Source organism: Petromyzon marinus, chromosome 15 (genome assembly GCF_048934315.1).
Source record: "Petromyzon marinus isolate PM22_M1 ecotype Great Lakes invasive population chromosome 15, UKy_Petmar_22M1.pri1.0, whole genome shotgun sequence".
NCBI lineage: Eukaryota > Metazoa > Chordata > Hyperoartia > Petromyzontiformes > Petromyzontidae > Petromyzon > Petromyzon marinus.
In genome coordinates this window covers 11,291,454-11,313,625 of record NC_133681.1, presented here as the reverse complement: position 1 = coordinate 11,313,625, position 22,172 = coordinate 11,291,454, and positions in this window count along the sequence as shown.

The window sequence follows — 22,172 nt, the reverse complement described above, 5'->3', positions numbered from 1 at the left end:
TCCAACCAACTCAACCTCTCTGCCTCACTTGTTCCCCTTTTATCCTCCTCATTACGTGCCCCCAGATGACGCTCATTAAGCCGGCGTCCTCCCCACGCCTCGCACACGTGTTCTCCCCACGCACGTGTTCTCCCCCACGTGTTCTCTCCCGTATCGCCACTATCTCTCGTCTCCGTGGCGCCTACTCCGCGTTGGCATTTGCAGCCAGCCAATCACTGCCTCTTTCCCTAATTGCTGGCGTCTCTCTGTCTGCTGTCACCCAGGCCACCCGCCTGCACCTGCCTATCCTTAGCTGACCTCACTGTCTGCAACCCCGTACATCGTGCAACTGCTGTTTGCAAACCCTGCGCGCGTTACGCCACTACATGTAAAATAATAATTGTGTTGTGCACATAATTAGGATATATCAGAAAAATCCCAGTACTCTCTGACCAAAGCATGAATGCATGTATGTAGCCAACCGTACTTATCGGAGGTGCATAGCGATGTCAGAGACACAAAATTGCCAGCCTCCATAGAGGATGTTTGACAATTTTCCACTGTTTCCAGAATTAGCTTAATTCCAAATGTGAGTCTGCAACACCATTTTGTTGAAAAATTAATGCCAGTTCAGGTCAATATTGAACAACTTGGGTACTGTCAGCCTGATAAGCGAGTATGTGTAGGGGTCCCATGAATATTTCACTCTGGTTTTCTACGCTCATTCACATGAAAAGTATGGTCCTGCTTCTTTTTTTGACATAAACAGTAATTTCATCTGGTCCAGAAGATTTCCCCCTTTTCTCATTTTTTTTTTACACTGCATAGCGTTTGCTTAATTAATTAATGATTTTATTCAACTTTTCTACCGAATTGAAACACCTCAATCGTGAATTGATGTTAAAATTATTATTTTATTTTTAAAACGATCGTGAATTGATGTAAAAATTATTTTATTTTTAAAAGGGATTCGAAAATTTAGAAACCCATGAGCCTTAATCACGCGTACATAAGTATTTTTAAACATAATTTGGAACAGAATAATTTAGAAGCCAACCAATCACAGGCGCAAGCCAGGTTTAGTCTTATTTTTCTATCATTGACCACGTACATAAAATCTAATCAGATTCTCGAGGAGACTAATGAATACAAAATGCCATCAATGCCCACTGCCTGCTATGACATATGGATCAGGCACACGTGGATTTTGACAAAAAATACAACACGCTTCAACATGAAGAAACGTGGAGAGGTGCATGCTTGCTATTGAGCTCGGTGACAGAAAGATGAACACATGGATCAAGAAACCCCATTAAAGTTGGAGACATAATAAAACTACGAAGACTATGATGACAATAAGTTGCTTGTGCAGGATGCATTATTATGATGTATTAAATGTGGCATTCGAGACTAAGAATGGAGTGGAAGCCAAAAGTTCGAACACGCCCAAGAGGACGACCCCTGCAAAGGTGGAGTGATGACAGAATGATGCATTCACAAACCATGTTAACTACTTGGGAAGCCTTCATCCAGCAGTGAATAGATCACAAGCAATTGATGATAATGATATTCATTCAGATGTAGACTTAAGGACACATGTGCTGTGTGTGTAGCTGTGCCCATACGAGAGGCGCATAAATGCATTCCCAATTTATTTGCGCTGTGCAAGTAACATTACATATGTATGTTTCTGAAAGACAAACATGCATAACATTGTACTGAATTGCAAATTCATCAATATAATCCCAAATAAATAAATAAATAGACGTGCACATACAATTGTTGCTTTCGTATATACATTATTCATGCACGTTTCAGGCACACACAACACAACCGTCATTCACTACTAAGTGGTGGTGAAGTCACCAAACACACTGCAAGCAAGCTCTTAAGGAAGACGCATGCAAACCAAAGCATTTACACTGACACGATTCGCTCTCAAACACATGAATTTACTTTCTCAAACGTGTGTGAATGCATTGATTCTCATGTACCCGTGCACGAAAGTGGTTTTAAACAGAGGGCAGTACAGATACATTCCAATGCTGTAGTGTACTTATATGCCTCTGCATCTTTATTCCCCATCTTCGCAAAACCCACACTGACCAGCTGTGCCACCGATGACGCGGATCCCCATCATCCAGTGGTGGAGTAACAAAGCGAATGTGTACAATGCAAGTACACATGTGGTTTCTTACACACACGTGCGCGCATGAAAGAAATCACTCTGAAACACGTACACAAATAAAGGCATTCAGACACACTTGAAAGCACACAAATACAATGTGCACGTTCACATAAGGTGTGCACTTATGGCCATCATAATAAGTTCCTTCCTATGGGGGCTTACTGAAAAAAAACCATCGTAAATTGGTGCCACCCCAACCTGTGCCCTTCAGTAATTACAAAATTATGGAGGGAATGTAAAATGCCACTTGGATGACTTTATATGAGCTGAACATCGCCATGAATCCACAATCGCTAAAATAAATGGCATGCCATCAACGTGGGTGTGATAGTTTGCTGCTTGCGCAGATCTTCAGATTTTTTTGGGATTATTGTCTATAATCTTTTGAAATGTATTCCAAGCAATGGACTGCAGCAGCGATGGACGTAAAAGAGACTACAAAACAAATACATAAATGACATCGCTTTTGGTGAAAGGTTAAGGCTAAGATTAAGGCTAAGATGTCGAGCTGACATACAGATTAAAGTAAGATCCTTCAATAGGCTCTCTAATAATATTAGCTTAGCAGTAGTCACGGGATTTCAAAGAACTGGCATTTTATGTGTTTTTAATTGCATTCTTAGTTCACGACCTCAGTCATTTAGACGAAAGGATATTACCTCTCCTTAAAAGCCTACAGTTAATGCTAATAGAATTTTGAACCAGCTTTAAAATATCCCCGTTCCTTGCTAACCTAATATAAAGACAAAAGATTCTGAGGTTTTAATGAACGAGGCACACGCTGCAACCGTCACTCATTTAATTATCATGCCAGCCATCCTTCAGTCGAGTCATGGCGATGGCAATTTTTCACCGCGCCAATTTTTAATCTGGCAGCCGTGCACAAAATTAGTGTCTCATTACAAAATGGAAAAGATGTGTAGTGCTTGCCGGTAACACAAAAAAAACAACGAATTACTTTTTTTCGAGCAATTTTCCTGGCTCTCCCCATCTCCCATCCTTCACCCTTACCTCTATTAAGGGCTGAAAATTAGTTTTAAGGTGATGGATGGGAAGTCCAAACCATGCAGCTCCTAGGAGGGTCCTTCATTATGCCATCACGCACTGTGCCTCACTGTGCTGTGAAGCTCGCCTATTTATCACAGCTGTAGCATTTCTGTGATGATGCAGATGATTATCTTGTGCTGCTTTGCTTACAGAGAAGGCTTCTGTCTGTGCGTGCGTCTCAAAGTTAACCACCGCGCGTGCTCTGGAAATGCACAATTACACATGTGGTGAAACCATGATCATGTCTCCGCAGAAGAACTTTACCAATTACAACGTCGGTTCAACTAATAATAATAAAAATAAGACTTTAACGAACATTGTCTTACTTTGGATTGCCTTGACCAACAGCAGTAATTTCATATTTGCAAGCGTGGACACTTTCTATACCAATTTTTTTTATTTGTTTTCGGCATGACTCACTTATTTTAATTCCCTCCTAATGTTTTTTTGTTGAGTGTATATTTTTATACCTTTTTTTCCCTCGTAAATATTGCCAAATTTGTATACCTTTTTGGTCATATTAACAAATATACCCATTGGTTAGCTATTACGTGAAAATGTATGTGTTGTTAATATTAATTTAAAGTGTAAGACTGCCCTTTTTAGTTTGATATTTTGTAATTTTTATGAGCGCAAATAGGCGACTTATTACCGTACCCAGGACATATGTAACGTCTGCCTGATTGTTCATCCATCTGTCCAAGGATACGTCACATACAGGGTGTTTGAAAGAGATGGATCCGATTTAAAATCGCTATATCTCTGCAACCATGAACAGCCCATGAATGAAGCTCTTAACACTTGAAAGGGCGGGGCATAGAGTTTCAAATGATTACCACTAGATGCTTCCTCCAGCGCACAAACAGCCCCTAGCCTCAGTCATTCGCAAGACGGTGACCCCACCGCAACACAAGGGGCGTTTTGCGTTCTGCAGTTCGGCAAGACTGAATCCGTAATTGCGACGCAACGTGCGTTTCAACGGCGTTGTGACATTGATCCGCCAATGTCAAAGAGCATTCGTCGTTGGTACCGACAATTTGAGCAAACGGGCTGCTGTTTATGTAAGGGGAAGAGCACAGGGCGACCAGGCATCTCAGAGGAAAACGTGAGAAAGAGAGGCGTTTGGGACGAATTCAACTATCGTCTCGATGTTGGCCGTACAGCAGGTGGAGGGCACATAGAACATTTATAAAATGGACAGTATAACTTGATAACTCATTAAACCGTTTGTAACTTTTTGTGGAATTGTAACATGTTGGCATTGTGAAATATACTGCTTTAAAAGTGGGTCCCTCATTTTAAAACACCCTGCATTTCCAAAAAGCTACAAACTACCCACAATAGTTTACCAATCCCAATTACCAGATTTGTATAGAATGGCAAAAAAAAATTGTTGTAACCAGATTTTTGAGCATGAATAATGTGTTATAATATGAACAGGAGCATGTGCGTGTAAGCACTTGCCCATAAAGTTGTTTTATTGTGTACAGCTGATTCTATGTACATAATAACAAAATGCCGATTTCTAGGAATGGCTTTCGAGCATTAAGACATAAATACACACGGACTTCATTGCAAAGTTAGAATTTGTGACAATTTGCACAGATAATCTGATGTAAACTTTTTTCATACGTTCTTGTAATTATTTGCCTTATACTGTACCACGTTCGCATTGCCATTTGCAAAAGAGAGACTGGGCCAAAAATCACGTGAAAATTGTGGTTGTCGTTTCACCACTTTCTTGGCAGAATGATGGCCATTTTTCAGGTAAATGCCCCATTTTACAATTTGTAGGTCTGCAAGAGGCCATTCCACACATCAAAGAGCTCAAAATGGGTGGGATTAGGGTTACGCTTATGGATAGTCGAAACTTTCCAACAATAGTGAAAACTTTTCAGCAATAATGTGGAATGCTGTCAATCATGTTTTGGCGTGTGCACTCTTTTTCAAATATTCCTGCTAGATGACAGATGTTGCTGTTAGATGGCAGCGAAATCCTGAATGTCATCTTTAAGTTAAATTCGTGCATGTTAAATATGTAATAATGAATGAAAAGCGTATCACGTGATGATGAAAAAATAATAATAGTAATTGTAGCCTATGACGTGTCATAGTATTAACTTACTCTTGTAGAGAGGCCCGAGGAACAGATAATTTGAAACGCAACCACACGATGAGCAGTGCCAACAATTGCTCAAGCTCTGCGGCCCTCTCAATATATATCGAGGTGTTATCGACCAATTCATGAGTGTTTACACGTTGAAGGAAACCGAAGCACCCAGAGAATACCTACGCATGCAAGGGGGAAACACTCTATCCTATACAGACTGAACAGGTGGAGTCCACAATTTTGCTGCACTGCCAAGACAAGGCACTTGAGCAATCCACCAACCTTCACTCCCTCCATAATGCAGGATTGCAGGCATGCACCACTACTGCTTGGTTAGATGCGGTGCCCTTCCACAACTGCACATCAGAAGAGCAGCGTTCTATTCATTGTTTATTATCCTCTGAAGGTGGAAATACAAGGGAAAATAATAAAGTGGCAGCACCGTGACGATTATGTTTTCAAATGGACGAAAGAGGTAGAATCAGGGTGTGAGTGTGATTATGACAGATGTGGCAGGCCCATTGATGCTCCAACTGCAACTAATGTCACTCTTCTTGAGACTGATTTTCGATGACAGGTGAATATTAAACACACATCAGCGGTCACCAGGATAAGTGTGGGAACATATCTTTCAGCTTCCTTCGTTCTAAACACCCACTTGCTTTTGCACTCTCAGAGGACAAAAAGCAAATGCAATGACGCTCTGGACGGCCACCACAACACTTAGTTTCTCTACGGCAGAACATTGCACTCCAGCTTGGAACAAACGCCTGCACACCAAGCTGGTGGATACACAGCTAAATGCAGACATGAGGATCATCTCAGCGACACTAAAGAGTAAACCGCTGCCATGACTTCCGGTCCTCACAAACATCGCTCCTCTGCAGCTCCGACGCGATGCCGCACGTAGAAATCCAAAATCCAATCCTCCCAATAAACAAAAAAACCTTTCCACGTCACCACTGCACAGGTGGCTCAAATCCAGAAAACCTTTCTGTAAATATGCAAAGAACCTCCATAATGACGACAAGACCATCGAAGCACAATGGAGGGAAGCCTGGGCAAACACCAACAAGCTTCAGAAATCCAGCGACCCCACAATCCTCCAACAAGAATATGACCTACCGAGCAAGGTCCTCCTTGAATCGGATCCGGACACTCCATGGAAGATGCGAACACTTTCTTTCCATGAATGGAAAATTAACGAGACTCCAGTTTGTGACTGTGGTGCGACATCTGAAGAAGACTGCATGAAACATATACCATGTTGAGGCTTAATCTGGAAAGGAAAAAAAAATTGCACACGAGTACCAGGCTCAAGGTCCATCCCACTTGCACCTTGTGTCAAAAGCACATGTATATATATGATAGACAATTATATAAAAAAGCTCTTCATGTATTGAAACACCCTTGTAGTGTATATTATGTTATAGTACTGTATTACAAAATTGAGAACATGTATGGCCGTTGTGTAGCATTGGTTCAAATTCTGTACCGTGCATTGCCAACACCATTGAACGGTATCTGCACATCAACTCGAGTTGACAAATTTGAGATAACGAGCACCTGTTGTGGTAAACATCAGTAGTGGGCGAGGCACTTTTACCACTTGTGCGTACTTGCATACAGTGCTGACCCTAACATTTAATCGCAAACAACCATTTGTGCAGCCATCTGTATTGCTGAATAATGTGCCGTTACATGTGTCTGTGCATGCTGTAGCTATCTGCACAGCCTTACTTTGTTACAATGACAGGCGTTTATTTTACAATGAAGTAGTGCCCCATTGTCACGAATCAGACAAGCAGATAAAACCCTTTCATACTCACAAAGGAATATCTTGGTGACATTATGTAATTTTAGAAGCCATGGAAGCGGTGACGTTTACTGAACGTTATGGAATTGAAGACAACTTTATTTAGGCTATGGTTGGGTGGCGAGAGTAATGATAGGGTTTTCCTAGAGTATGGAACATATCAGCATCTCTGAGTCATATATATTTACACCAATTCATTATGGTTGTGTACACTGTACCTGAAAAGTGCACACATAAGATAGTTCTAAAATTGGATTACACTGATGGCATTAGTAACAGTGTTAACTAAAGGTAAAAAAAAAACATATCTCTTTACAGACCACCAAACTCCAGTGGTTTGATATTATCCAATAAATATTTTTTTTATGTTTGTATCATATGCGCCATTAATTATGGCTGAGTTCAAAGATGCTGGAATCTCGTGTACAATGTTGAATGAATGGGATGGAAATACATTTCTAGAGAGCAACCTTGCCTATAACATTTGTCAGTTCACCAACATTGGTTCAAGCCAGCCCTATTCTCCTGATGAGACAATGAATGTCGAAAATGGACCAGAGCTTGCTTGTGTTGAACCAATGCTGATTCAATTATGCACTCCCAGAAGGAAGTGCAGCTGATGGGATCTATATAAAATAATTTCATCAGCATTTTTTGTTTCATGTAAGGGATCATCTATTCTGTTAAATATATTTCCCAGAATAATGCTGCTCATACTGACTTTGTATTCTCTGTTAGAAACTCGCTTGTAATATGAATGTGCATAATTCGCGGAAGCCTACGTGTTAATATGAATGTGAATTATTTACTCAATAATGCATCAATGAGTGATTGACTTCATGTGGGAGGAAACCAGAGCAGTGCCACCTCTGATAACCGACACCTGGCAACCCCCCCCCACCCCACACACCTATAACACTTGGCAAGCCATAGTGGCCATCCCTCTAAGTACTCACCAGGATTATCCCTGATAGCTTCAGAGTTCTGATTGCCGCATCTAGGTTGATTTGGTCATCAACAGCCAACCATGTAATATTAACGTTTGTAAAATGCTTATCTGTCTCTCTGTACATGAGCATCTACTCCTACGTAAACAACTTAGTATTAAATACAGTATATGGTGACTTTGGAATTCTAATCATTAGGTTATGCATCATTGAAATTGGTTTGTTGGCTCTAGACCAGCAAGGACTTACTGTTTATGCCAATCCAAGACAATAGCGAACGTTCAATTAAAGCAAAGCCTTTTGTGAACCATAATATTGCACCTTTAAGTTAATCATCTTAGGATTAGATGTATTGGTATTTAATTATTTGGTACCCATCATAGATAACTCTTGTATTCCTGGGATGGACTTTTTAGTACAGTATTTTATGAATGCAATGTTGTTGTCAGTCAGTAATCTCCCACTGATGAGCAAAGACCTCGGCCTATTTTCTTCCATTTCTTCCGTTGCTGAGTTGCTCTCTTGTCCAGCGGTGACCTTTGAAGTCTGTGACGTGGTCTCGCTGCTGACGTCTCTTCTGCTCCCGCCTTCTCGCGGTCTCCTCTCCACTGCAGGTAATGTTTGTGATCTCTTTGCAAGGTGTTCTCCTGTTATGTCAGTGACTATTTACTGACTATACCAATGTGATACCTCTTCAGGAACAAACACAATGATTATCAGAACATTTTAGAATTTAGATAATTTATTCTGGGGAAATCCGATGAGCTATGAAGCTCTTTCTTACAGATGTCCAGTAGGGACACAGGGTCAGAAAGTTACAAGAACAAACAATGCAAAAACACGATAGGAGTACAAAGTATAGAAAAGGTAAGGACATCACTAAAAATAAATAGATAAAGTATGTAAGTTCAAATATTATAATCACACCAATTCCCAAGCTTGGACAATGCAGCAAAACAACAGTAATATATAACAAAATAAATGAAACAACGTTAAAACTGAAATTTATAAAATTATTGAAGCATAAATGATAACACAATCTGAACTACTTATACGAGAGCTTAGACATAAGCAATACAAGCTCCGTGATTGAAGCTCAAAATATGAGGCACACAATGTTAAAAAAATCTATATTTTTCCAAGAGATCAGGCCGGATTAAGATTTTGTAGGCCCCTGGGCTACAGGTACTGTGAGGCCCCCAGTAATATTTTAAAAAGGAAAATAAAGTTAAAGAAAAATAAAATTTATCTTTACAAGGCTAACAGCAAAATCAAATTCAGCATTCACTATTGAAATTACTTTTCACTTCATCTCTCGAGGCCCTCCAGCTGGCTGCGGCCCCTGGGCTGCGGCCCCTAAAGCCCCGTGCCTTAATCCGGCCCTGTTCGAGATCACAAGAAGTAGCTAAATGTAATGACGAATTAAGAATTTGATGTTTTCATTTTCTAAGAGCTTCTTAACTTCGCGATCAAGTCCAATTTGAGCGGAGCAGGCAACAGTGTCGGCATACTTTAATGAGCATTCTTGCTTGAACAGATCGCAGGAACACCACATGTTGGGTTTTGACATACATGTTTTAAGATATAGGTTAAATACTTACTTTCACAATATTGCACACTCACGTCATCATAGTAATATCTGATAGATATATTACATAGGGTGACATCAACGCAACACATAGAGAGCGTTAAACTGCACAGAGGTAAATACAACAAGAAGATGAGAGACGAGAATTCAACAAACCTAAGAAAAATTTACGTGATGCAAAACCAGTCGGCCAACGACACAGACACTTGCCTGGCAGACCACGAATTTCAGAAGAGTGCTAAATTTCGTGTTCATCCTCTGGGTTGAACATACCAGCATAGACAGAGTGAACAAATACGAGGTGTCCCTGTATACGTATTTCTGCTATCTTGTACCTCGTATTTGTTCACTCTGTCTATGCTGGTATGTTCAACCCAGAGGATGAACACGAAATTTAGCACTCTTCTGAAATTCGTGGTCCGCCAGGCAAGTGTCTAACTGTGTTGTTGGCCGACTGGTTTTGCATCACGTACATTTTTCTTAGGTTTGTTGAATTCTCGTCTCTCATCTTCTTGTATTTACCTCCGTGCAGTTTAACGCTCTCTATGTGTTGCGTTGATGTCACCCTATGTGCTCCCTCGCTATTTGTTTTTTTTACACCTGATGAAGATCGCTTGTGTTGCGGTCGAAACGTCGTGATTGATTTATTTTAATATCATTTTATGGTATTTCTACATACGTGACTTTACCGAAAAAAACAATGAGAAATGATCCATTTTATTCAGGGAATCAGTTTCAATGAAGACCACTCTGTTAGAAGGGTTTGAAATAATCAACACTTTAAAAAATATCCAAGCCCTAATTGGGAATTTAAAGACCCATTGCCCATTCTTTTTCAGTTGGTGATGTCATAGTAGGTACTCAAAGCACTGTCAGCTGATGTATCTCACTCGATTTCCGTGTGCACTCGCTTGAAAAAGCTCCTGCAGTTTGAGCACAACGTCATATTTGGTCAGAATTTGATCACTACATTGGCACGTATACATAATATTTTTGCGAACGTGACAATCGTGCCGGGTGGTGGAGGGTTGACAAACTAGCATTTTTTGTATAACACTAAAGTACTATCTGGCATAATCCAAAACAAAATATTGAACACAACGATAAGAGGAAAATATTCTTAAACATTATCTTTTTCTAAAACAGTCTCAAATCCATTCGCTTTTTTATATCCAATTCAGGGGGTCTTTCCTATCGTTTATTAGAAACTGACTGGGCTGGTATCATGTGCAGATGTAATGCAGATGCGATATTATGGGCATAGCATCATATATGAAAGAGGATGCATTTTGGGACACAGTAAAAACATTTTGAAGCACATCTTCAGTTACACGGATTTGCCTGGAAGTGGATTTGCTTACGGTGACAGGAATGCATTTTGTTTTTATTCTTGAAGAAAAAGTGACCAAAATGCAGGTTTCTTATTGTTACAATTTACAGATATCACATGGACATACGGAATCATCTTTGTCAAGAATGATATGTGAGGCCGCATGAAAACAATGAGTCTATAGTCTTCGTTACTTATATTCTCTACAATGTGGTTTGCACTGATAGATTCATCACGTAACCGTATTCAATAATAGGCATAAAAGTCGATTTTTCAGGAATGTATTGTTATCATGTGAACATTGTGATGAATATAGCAACCTTAAAGTGGTTGAAGGCTTCAGTAGAACAAATGCGTGCAACTCGCACAAACTGAGAACATCTGCTCTTCCACATTTGATTCAATTAATGCATAACAAGCTTAATACTAAATATATATTAATGCGTGAATGACTGCATCATAGTAGAGAATAGGACAGGCACTTATCATGATGGCGAAGCACACAGGGTGGTATATTTCATATCCAGTTTCAAGGTCATTTTCTTGGCCACGTAAAACTGATGAGTGCTCTGTAGGTGTGACCACTGATTGTTTGCGATTTGAACCAGGACTTGACTAAGAATAAAGGTTGAGGGTGGGAGAATAGAAAACACGGAGGCTGAGAAGGTATATGGTGTGCTTAAAGCACCACCAATAGCTGCCATTATTGTGAGGATTTCCATGCATTAAAGCAACAAATTGAAGTTCAGTTCATATATTGAGGGCTATAAAATGAGCCAAGGCGGTCTTGTGAGATGTTTGCTTTTGTCCGTTGGCAGCAGGGGATGTCATTGGTTAGCAGTGCATCCCTGAGTCAGATGGGATTGCAGTCTAGGGATAAGGAGGTCGGAAAGCGACCCCCTGGGCAGATGCGAGTTGCTGCAGCTGATTTAGTGAACGAGACCACGGGTGTCATCATGCTCTGCACATCGCAGCCATTAAGTAGCTTGGAGTCGACAGTGAATCCCAATCAAGGTGTTTGTCTCTCCAAATACTGTTTATACATTGTATTATTTATTTAGGTCATTTGCAGATGAATCGTGATTTGTTTTTCCCTCCATGAATGTTTACATGACAATGCGAGTTGTGCTGGTGTCTGCCTTAGTGTCTATGTTCATGTACCGTGGCACGAGCATAAGTTGCATGACTGTTGATAAATGTGACATTAGAGATGCCACATGCTGCAATTCTTGAGGTGTGACTCGATTAGCATGGTCCATTTTAAAATATCATAGAGCTGGATTTTTAATACATTGACCTGCAATTTCATTTTAAAATTTGTGTGAATAAAGGACCATTGATGTATGTGTAGTGAGTCACTTCAGAGACACTAATAGTATAGGGGATAACTATATATCGGTCAGGACAGCCGGCACACTGCCTGAGCCAACACCGACGAGGAGGTGAAGACAGGGACGAAGACAACGGGTTCCATTCCCAAACCGCAGCAGCCCCGACCCAGTGTCGGGGCCTCCCTTTTATCCTCCCCAGCGTGGCCTGGCTCCGCCCTCGGCGACGCCCCCTTCTGGAACCTACCAGAAGGTTCTGGGCTCTGACCCACGTGTCCCCTCTGTCACCTTTACCCTACATCCGTGCCTATCACGTGCCCTACTGGCAGACCGGCCGCTGTATCCTCAAATGCCCTTCACTGTCAGCAACCGGCGCTATGCGCTCCAGGGCACACTTCACCTGCCCTGCTGGTAGACCGGGCTATTACACCCACGATCTCGCTCTCTACCAGTAACCAGCGCTATGCGCTAGACTGACCCATTCTATGTCACTACATATGTTTGTGTTTAATATGTTACGTAATATATATACACACACACACACCTATAGGTCTGGGTCCCTGAGTGATCTCACAATTATGATTTCAATATCTAGCATCTTAGTCCTCGTGATGTGTAGTGTATGTTGTGCATTCTTTCAAAACTGTCTCTCTCAGTGAGTAGTGGAGCATGAAAATAATTGGCCACTAGAGGCTTTGCTGTTTTGGTCAAAGCAGATGCAGACCTCGCACAACTTCAACGGTGTGAGTTAGCCGCACGATCCCCAGCTCATGTTAAGGGTTAGAAATACCTTACTGTGAAAGGCCCACTGTTTCCAGCATGCAGCCTTGCCATTCTCACATTTTTTTACGTGTTTTATGTTTCCTACTGAAGACATTGCAGGTGATTCCTTGCATGTCAATGATCATTATTGCATTGCATTTCTCTTTTTTGCAGCCACTTTAAATGTGGTTAATTGTAAGATACGTTTAAGGGGCGGTCCATAAATGACGTCACGCACCTAGGGGGGGTGGTCAGACATTTTTGACGATGTGTGATGAGGGGGGGGGGGGGATGGTTGAGAAATGTGACGTCACATCAAAATGCGCAACTTTTAATAAATATGGACATCACGTTCTACTTAATAAAATATACTTTTTAATAAATGTTTTCTCCTACAACATCAGAGTGCAGCGCCACATTAAATACGCACTACAATGACACTAGTTTAAAACGATTTGAAGCATGTTTTATATTTTTTGGGAGTGGCTGGGGGGCAGAGCTTTGTGACGTCATATTTGAGGGGGGTCTGACTTTTTGTGACACCGTGTGACGACGGGGAGGGGGGGGGGTTAAAAATCGTCCAAAATAGCGTGACGTCGTTTATGGACGGTTCCTAACTTTGCATCATGATTAAGCATATATAATTTGTGCATTTATCTATATGTATGTGTGTCAATTTTAACATGTATATGTGTACAGCAACTGCAATATTGATCAACAGTGCGATTCGGATTTTAATATTTTTTGTTCATTAATGTAATCCACAGATTCCATGTTAATCAGACATTTTTAAAATATAGCATTTAGGCGTTCAAAAACAGCAACATCTAAATGTTATACGCGTTAGTTCTTGTAGATTTAAAATGTTCAAATTATTTTGATGTTTAAAAATATGTTTAGGAAAGGCTTTAGGTGCTTTCGAAAACAACTTAGACAATGACATTATTGTGTATGAGGGACAATTTATCATTGCAGCCATAATGTCACAATGATCAAAGACATCTCTGCTATCAAAATTCAACACAGAAAGTCCCCATAAGACTGGTGCAATGCAAGTTGCACTTCAATAGCAGGAAAAACTAAGACGGTTTATACAAAAAAATCTAGTTAAGCAGGTATCTGATTTAAGAGCAAGCATAATATAAAAAATCCTAAAGGAGAAAGTTGATATCGCAAAAATAAATAATGAATGAACTACCATAGCAATTGATAGTGCGTTAAAAGTGTGTGGGGTGGAGTATAGAGTAAACCGAAATAAATTTGCCTGAAACCACAAAGACACATGTTGAAGAAGAGGAGAAATCTAAAGTGAGATATAGATCGAATACACACAAAGCTAGGAAACGATGAGAGATATAGGTAGAAAATAAATCAGAGAACACGATACAAAAATGATTGAAGACATCATCACGAGCAATTGGAGCATGAAAGCATGAGGTTGTTAATTGGCAATTCACAAATGGTAGCCCTGACGGAGAAAGATTAAACCATAACTCACAATAGAGATAGAATATTCCAATTAGTGGATATATTTTATGCAGAATTATATCGCAAAAATAGCCAAGAATTTGGACGATTACTCGTCCAGAGGAGAAAGTTCCAGATGTCACTCTTGAAGAAGTAAACGTTGCCCTTTTCAGTATGAAAAGGGAGGGGAAACTCCTGGACCAGATGGTTAAACCGCTAGAAATCATAAAAGAAGCAGGACCAAAGACAATATGCAGATTTATTCAGTAAATGTTTACACTGAAATGAAGTACAGGCCCATTAGCTTCTCATGGCACGTATATTATTTTTTTCACAGCGATCATTACGAATCAAATAATGAGTCAGAAAGGTTTAGGAAAGGCTTCTTTATCATCGATACCATATATGCTCTTCATCAGATTCTGGAACACTATTAAACATTCAACTTACCATTGTGCTTATTCATAATATATTCAACTGAATTTAAAATAATGAAATAATCCAAACTATCACAAAGGCCTAGATAAATAAAGATATACTACATTTTGATTTAAAGCTTTCGTGACTGCAGGGATTCATATTCTTGGTTCTTTCGATAAAGTCACGTAGAAGGGAAACAATAAAATAATAAAAATATAAAACAATAAAATTCTCACAACGTTTCGACTGCAACACAAGCAATCATCATCAGGTGTGAAAACCACAGCAAGAAAATTTGAAAAAAAGTGGCCGTAGGCTCACATGACATTGACTTCTCCAAGACAGAGGTCATCTGCAAGCCATCTGGCTACCATGAGAGATTCGTTCATGAGGCTATCCACATATACAAACACAGAGACAATTTCAACTGAGAAGATGGATTATGGCTTAGCAATCATTGGAAGGATTTGATCAACCATTTCAGGTCTTAATTGATTGTTCACGCTTGCGGTGGCTTTCAGACCGCATCTATTATTTTCGTCTCCCCCCTCCTCTTTTCCGAACATCTGAATAACTTCCAAATCGCTCTCCGTGGTGCTAATGTTAAAAAACCGCTACTTTTTTCAAATTTTCTTGCTGTGGTTTTCACACCTGATGATGACTGCTTGTGTTGCAGTCGAAACGTGAGAATTTTATTGTTATATATTTTGATTATTTTATTGTTTCCCTTCTACGTGACTTTACCGAAAGAACCAAGAATATAAAGATGTACTAATTTATGTTAGAAATAATAAAATCATGAACAAAAACTAAAGAATAAACAGCCACACTAAGATTAAATTAAGAAAGTACAGAAATACATATTGAAAGGGGAGTCAGACTAGATCACGCACTTTTGCCATTGTCATTCGCAGAGACATTAGAAGATGTTTTTTTTATGTGGCTTGGTGAAACAAAGACATACATATGAATGAATAAGACATTAACTTCCCATGTTTGATGATGACAAAATCATTATGACATCCAATGGGATTTAACTACAGGAAATGTTGAAGCGCTGTGGTGGCAAGATGTAAACTCCTGGTTAACCCCTGGTATGGAAGAGGTTGTGGGTTCGATCCGGACCCTGAAACCTGTATTTTTGGACTCTGCACGTTTTCCCTGTAGTCGCGTGGATGTTTCTCTGGGTCCTCCGGTTTTCCCTCTATATTTAGAAATATGCGTTTAAGAGTATTTGGCTGCTATACATTTCCTCATGATAAGCCTCTTCATATTCTTAGCTCTTTCGGTAAAGTCACGTTGAAGGGAAACAATAAAATAATAAAATATATATAATTTTTATTATTTTATATATTTTTTATTATCTTCATATTCTTAGCTCTTTCGGTAAAGTCACGTTGAAGGGAAACAATAAAATATATATAATTTTTTTATTATTTTATATATTTTTTATTACTTTTTTGTTTCCCTTCAACGTGACTTTACCGAAAGAGCTAAGAATATGAATTACTGCAGTCACGAAAGCTTTAAATAAAAAAATATAAGCCTCTTCCTTTAGCTATCATTTGTAGCCAGGTCGCTTCAGCAAAATAGCTACATAGCTCAGTCGGCCTTAACTGGCAAAATAAAAACATTATTTAGATTTAATAGTTTTCACTTGATAAAGAAAGGTGACAAGTTGGGCTCAGAGGTCAAAATAAAGGGCATGTACTACACATTCTCTTGAGGGATACAAATAGAAAACACAGGAGAATATGTGTACCGAGGACAGCAATTGAAGGTGGACCAGAATAACAAAAATAAAAAATATTGGATAGAGTGAGAGCAAGTTGGAGTGCTTTTTGAAAAGTGAGTTTCATAATGACACGCAACCTACCAATGTGCCTAAAGAACATATATGTATCCTTACTGCCTACTATGCAGTTGAGCCGATCGATTTTTGGGTAGAGTTCGAGTTGACCAAAAACTTGGTTCAACTGGTCTTTGAATACTCATTTCCCATGATCTGTTTGCTAAAAAAACTATTTAAAACAGTTTCAATTGTCATATAATCTAAAAAAAAAATGCAAATCATGAAGGCCTTTCGACACGGTAATTTTTTATTTTATTCATCACACAGTGTGCAAGCTAAACCAATAAACACTACACGTTCCACCTGCATACGTATGTTAAACAAAAGAAAAAAATGCATTATCTCATTCCTGATGGTTTTAGGAGGGGGGGAGATCAAAGGGAAAAGGAGGGGAGCAGCCAGTCAAGGGAGGGAGCTATGAGGGTCATTTGCCTTTCACTGCGGGATAAAAGAGAGGAGCATCGACATTGGGATCATATAAGTAGCGTATAACATTTTTTTTATTGCACTGCCCTCTGTTGTTCTGAACGTCGCCCTGCAACAGCCTATAACACCAGCAGGTGGTTGTCCTCCCAAGTAACTAAGCATGCTCAACTCAGCTTAGCTTCCAAGATTTCACAAGATCGGGCACATAATTATTTGTGATTTGTTTGCACACAGGAGGATACAAGCATAACATAGAAGACCAGCTAACCTCCACACCTGGATATCTGGACACCTACTTGATATCTTGCTGGCAACTTTCTGCTCTCAATGTGGATGTCCCATGTGGGTAGTGGTTCCATCATCTCATAATCAACCGTTCCCACATCTCAGATTGTTAATTTAAAGCATATTCTGGGACACCAAACCCAAGCGATGATGTTAAGTTGGTGTGTCCTTTTATTGTCCAATCATGCACACATTTTGACTGCTGCTGGTTCATGTGTTATGTATTACTGTGAGTGGATTCTGAAACTGATCATACCAATGAAATATTGCATTTTGGTATTTAGGTTTTATACATGTGTATGTATGTATGAATGTTGAACTTTTTTTTCACCGTACATAGCCAACCATCCATAATAGAGGTTTTTTGAGTTAGATCGCGTAAATATATAAATGTGTCGTTAAAACCCGCCACCACTCGACACAGCCATCTAATCAGGGTTGTCACGTCAACAGAACATGCTAATTCGTCACTAGTACATATTTTGTACCAGATATTAATTTCTATATTTTACGTATCGTGCCAAATCTGACTAGTTTTTCAGTTACTCCCGCAATGTACGGTATTTTAATCGTTTTAATTACTTGGGCAGTTTCAGTGCTCGTGTTATTTGATTTGGTTTTGGCATTCAATGCCCTGTTGATTTGTGCATCATTGTAACCGTTAATTTGCAGCGCTTCTTTAACATGTTTCAATTCTCAGACTGTCACCATTTGACACTTTCTCAGCTCGATGAATGAGCGTCTTGATAAGAGCAGATTTCTGTGCGGGGTGATGATGTGACTCTGCATTCCGATAGGCATCAGTATGCGTTTTCTTTCGGTAAACAATATTTTCTTTTGGTTAAACGCCTCTATATAAGGAACGAAACAGTTAGACTTCTCCAGAAATCTGGCTGTCGCCTGATGAAGCTAGTTATAATTACTTGCGAAACATCGTACTCAGATTGTAAATGTTGTGGCTTAGTTCTCCAACACACCGGTGTGCTGTACTAGTGACGAATTGGCCACGTTCTGTTTACATGATAACCCTTACTAGTTGTCTGTGTCGGGTGGTGGCGGGTTTTAACAACACACTTATATATTTACGTGATCTAACCCAAAAAAACCTCTATTATGGATTATATTGGTCGCAAAAGCCTACGTGTTAAATAGCCAACCATGTTAAGAGGACAACAAACTAAACACAAAAAGCAGTTTCAAAGAGACATGTTTTCAATCTAGATTTAAAAGTGGACTCGACTCTGGCCAAGGCAAATTTGACCAGTATTTTCTGTACGTATATACGTAGAGTATTTTAAATTTAATTTACAGAATAAAAAAAAAGTGTTTCCTTTGCAATAATTTTATAAACAAAACACGTCCGACCTTGTTGAAATCTGTATTGTCATGTAACTACATTATTTAAGATGTATCAGTGAAAATCTCTGGCATATTTCACTAAAAATGTAGTTTTCCTAATTTGTAGCCAAGACACACGCGTGATGATGATGATGAGAAAAGCTGTGAATTGGCTTTGATTAAACATTCATCTCTGAGTATGTGCCCTTTTATCTAGCAGGCCTGAGACGCCTTTGATCATTGTAAAATTAAAGTTACAATGTAAATCGCTCTTAAGTTTAATTTCAGGAAAGTTCAGCATTGTCAATATATCATTATTACCCACATTGTTTTTAAAGATGCAAACAAATGGGACGCACAGCCTCAGTTAATGTTCTAAATGTTTGGATAAATAGCACTTTTAAAAAAGTTGTTGCTTCTTAATTAAATTGTCATGATTAATTTTGTTTAGAAATGCCATTTTACATGCACTCTGATATGGCTGTAAGGGCGAATAGTGGCACTATACTTTTGCTGCAACTGCAAATTCATACCTTGTCAATTTTTATCACATTTTAAATGTCACATTAATGCTGTGGCCTAAGTTATTTCATGGAATTGCTCACAAATGGGTGATCGTCTTTTTATTTTTCTTGCGAATAGTTTAATTATTTTATATTCACGATGAACTTGCTATTTTATGGGGATGTAGTGGTGCACAGATCTTAATGCAGCAAATTGGAGGGTGCTTTGATGGAGGCTGTTCTGAGCTCATATACACAAGATTATTTTCTGTTACTCAATATCTACTAACAGGTAACTCTCCATATGCCAATTTAAAATTGTTAATCAGGAAACAAGTTTTGAAAATGTATTTCTTACTAGGCCCCATTGTGTACAATGCAGTCTCCAATAATTAATGTCTCTATGTTTCTGGCCTCTCTTTATTTTCATTGAAGAAGGGAAATCATCCGAATCGTTGCCTCTTATACTGCATATTTTTAATTGAATACACTGTTATTGACGAAAGTATTGCGTTTATTATTATTTGTGTTTGTGCATAACTGCCAACGCAGTATCACCAGACAATGTTTACTTACTGAAGTAGTATTAGACAGTACAGGAAATGGGTTGTTGACTTGTCTGCAGAGTGTAAGTGATTGTTACCTGGATTTATTCATGCAGACCAGTTTCTTCCCGCGTAAAATTAGTTTTTTTCCAATCATGGTCAAGCAATGCCACGAAAAAACAAGTGCTTATACCCTGTTCAAGCGTTTTTTGGGTACACACCATCATTGCTCTTTTTCGTATGTTTTTAATATCGTACTTGCACAAGGAAGCTGAGCCGTTATAAATGCTGAAATGTGAATGTGAGCAATGCACATGCGCATACCGCTGTGAGTAATTATATGTATGGCACTCGATGTGTATTCATAATAAAGGTACCTAATATATAACTACAACTCTAATAGTTTATGAACTGTTAAACTAGCATAACCGCTTGCAGGTAATGAGATACAATTACATTTCATTACTACCTGCTGTCGCAAGTTTTTCTTCATTTGAATTCACTGTGACTTTCATTAATAATGACTAGGAATTTTATTCTATCCATATTTGTCATATTGAAATAAACGCAAGATAATAAATATAGCCCGAAGGAATTGTATATATTGTTAAAGATTTACATTGGTAGCAACATCTATATATATTAAAAAAGGCATATTTGTGAATATGTGTGTCTGTTCGAAATGTTTAGCATACTTCCAAGCATGCAACAAACTTGAAATTTGGCATGTAGGTAGCTTCCAGACTGTACACAATGCAAAAAGTATAAAAATAGACTTTTGTATGTTTGGGGGGGAGGCGCATTAATGGATATATTTTGCACGGCAAGTGAGCGGGCCGTTGCCCACCGACTCCCCCATTCCATTCATACCGCCACCCCCCGGCTGCTCTGTGGGGTTCGGGCTAGCGACCTCCCCTGCCTCGCCCTCCTGTGCTGCTGACCGCGTCAGCATGTTTCGACCGATGGGTAGGGCGTGGCGCTTTACGCTCGTGGCGCGCTGCGTGGTTGGGAGACGGCGAGCCGCGGTGAGCGCACTTGCCAGTAAAAACTCCGTCCCGCCCGTAAACAAACAGGCACGGCGCGTGTCTCCCTCCCACCCACGCTCCACGTGCTCCGGTAATAACAAACACGCCTCTACTCTCTGCCCAGCCCCGTACACCAATCGCACGCGAGGGGGTTGGGGCCGAGGGATGGGTGGGCGGGACGTTTGCCGTACGCGCGCCGCTGATTGGGGAGGGTCGCTCGGCTCTGAGTTAAAGAGCCCGTTCAAACAGTCGTGCGAATACGCGCGCACTCGGCGCTTTAACTCGCTACTTCGCGATTAGTGATCGCGCAGGCACGCGACCACAACACCGTCGCACAGGCACCCGAGCACTAAACACCACCGAAAACAGTCGCTTAGGCACGTGCACGCTGAACAGCACACCCTTAAACAGCCGCGTAGGCACGCGCACGCTAAGCGCTCCGCCTCGATGTAAACAACCGTGCGTGCGCGCGACCACCAAGCACTCTTTACCCTCGTATCCGCCGCAAACAGCCGCGTATGCGCACGAGCGCAAAACAGTACTGTACACACTCGTACCGGTACGCGAACACCAAACACTCTGTCTCCCTCCTCGTACTCACAGCGACCACGACACGGTTTTATCCTCTATTAGTGGTTTTATTCCCCGCGAGTATCCCGCTAACTACGTGTGTCTGTGCGAGTCAGCAGGCCCTCCTAGCCTATCCCTCGCGGATCCCAGATTCAGCTTATCCTGCCTATAGCTCCGCTTTCTACCCTCGATTCAATAGCCCAAACTTACCTCTCCTCTACTTACGATTGCTGTAGAAAGGCGATACTGTGAGTCGTCTCCGTAGAGGGTCGAGTCTAGCTGCGCTGGGCTCGTCGCACAGACGTCTCGAACGGCTGACCCTCCTGCTCCGTGGACCGCGATGATTTTGAAGAAGAAGACTGTCCCTTGCTACGCTAAGCCTCCATATTTTATACACCCTAAAGACATTCCGTTGCTCTGGCGCCTGCCCACCCGTACTCCTTCATATTCAGATCTGTAATATTACTTATGACAAAGGCGTACCGTGGTTCCCACGCTCCGTACCGCCCTGTCCATTCAGAGGCTGAGTTATTTTCGTCCTTTTTCACATGCTGATCCGTGACCTTTTCTAGAACAAAAGACATTCAAATGCTTCCGCCCTGCGCCGCCCTGTCTATGCAGAGGCCTGAATGCTCCTAATCTATTG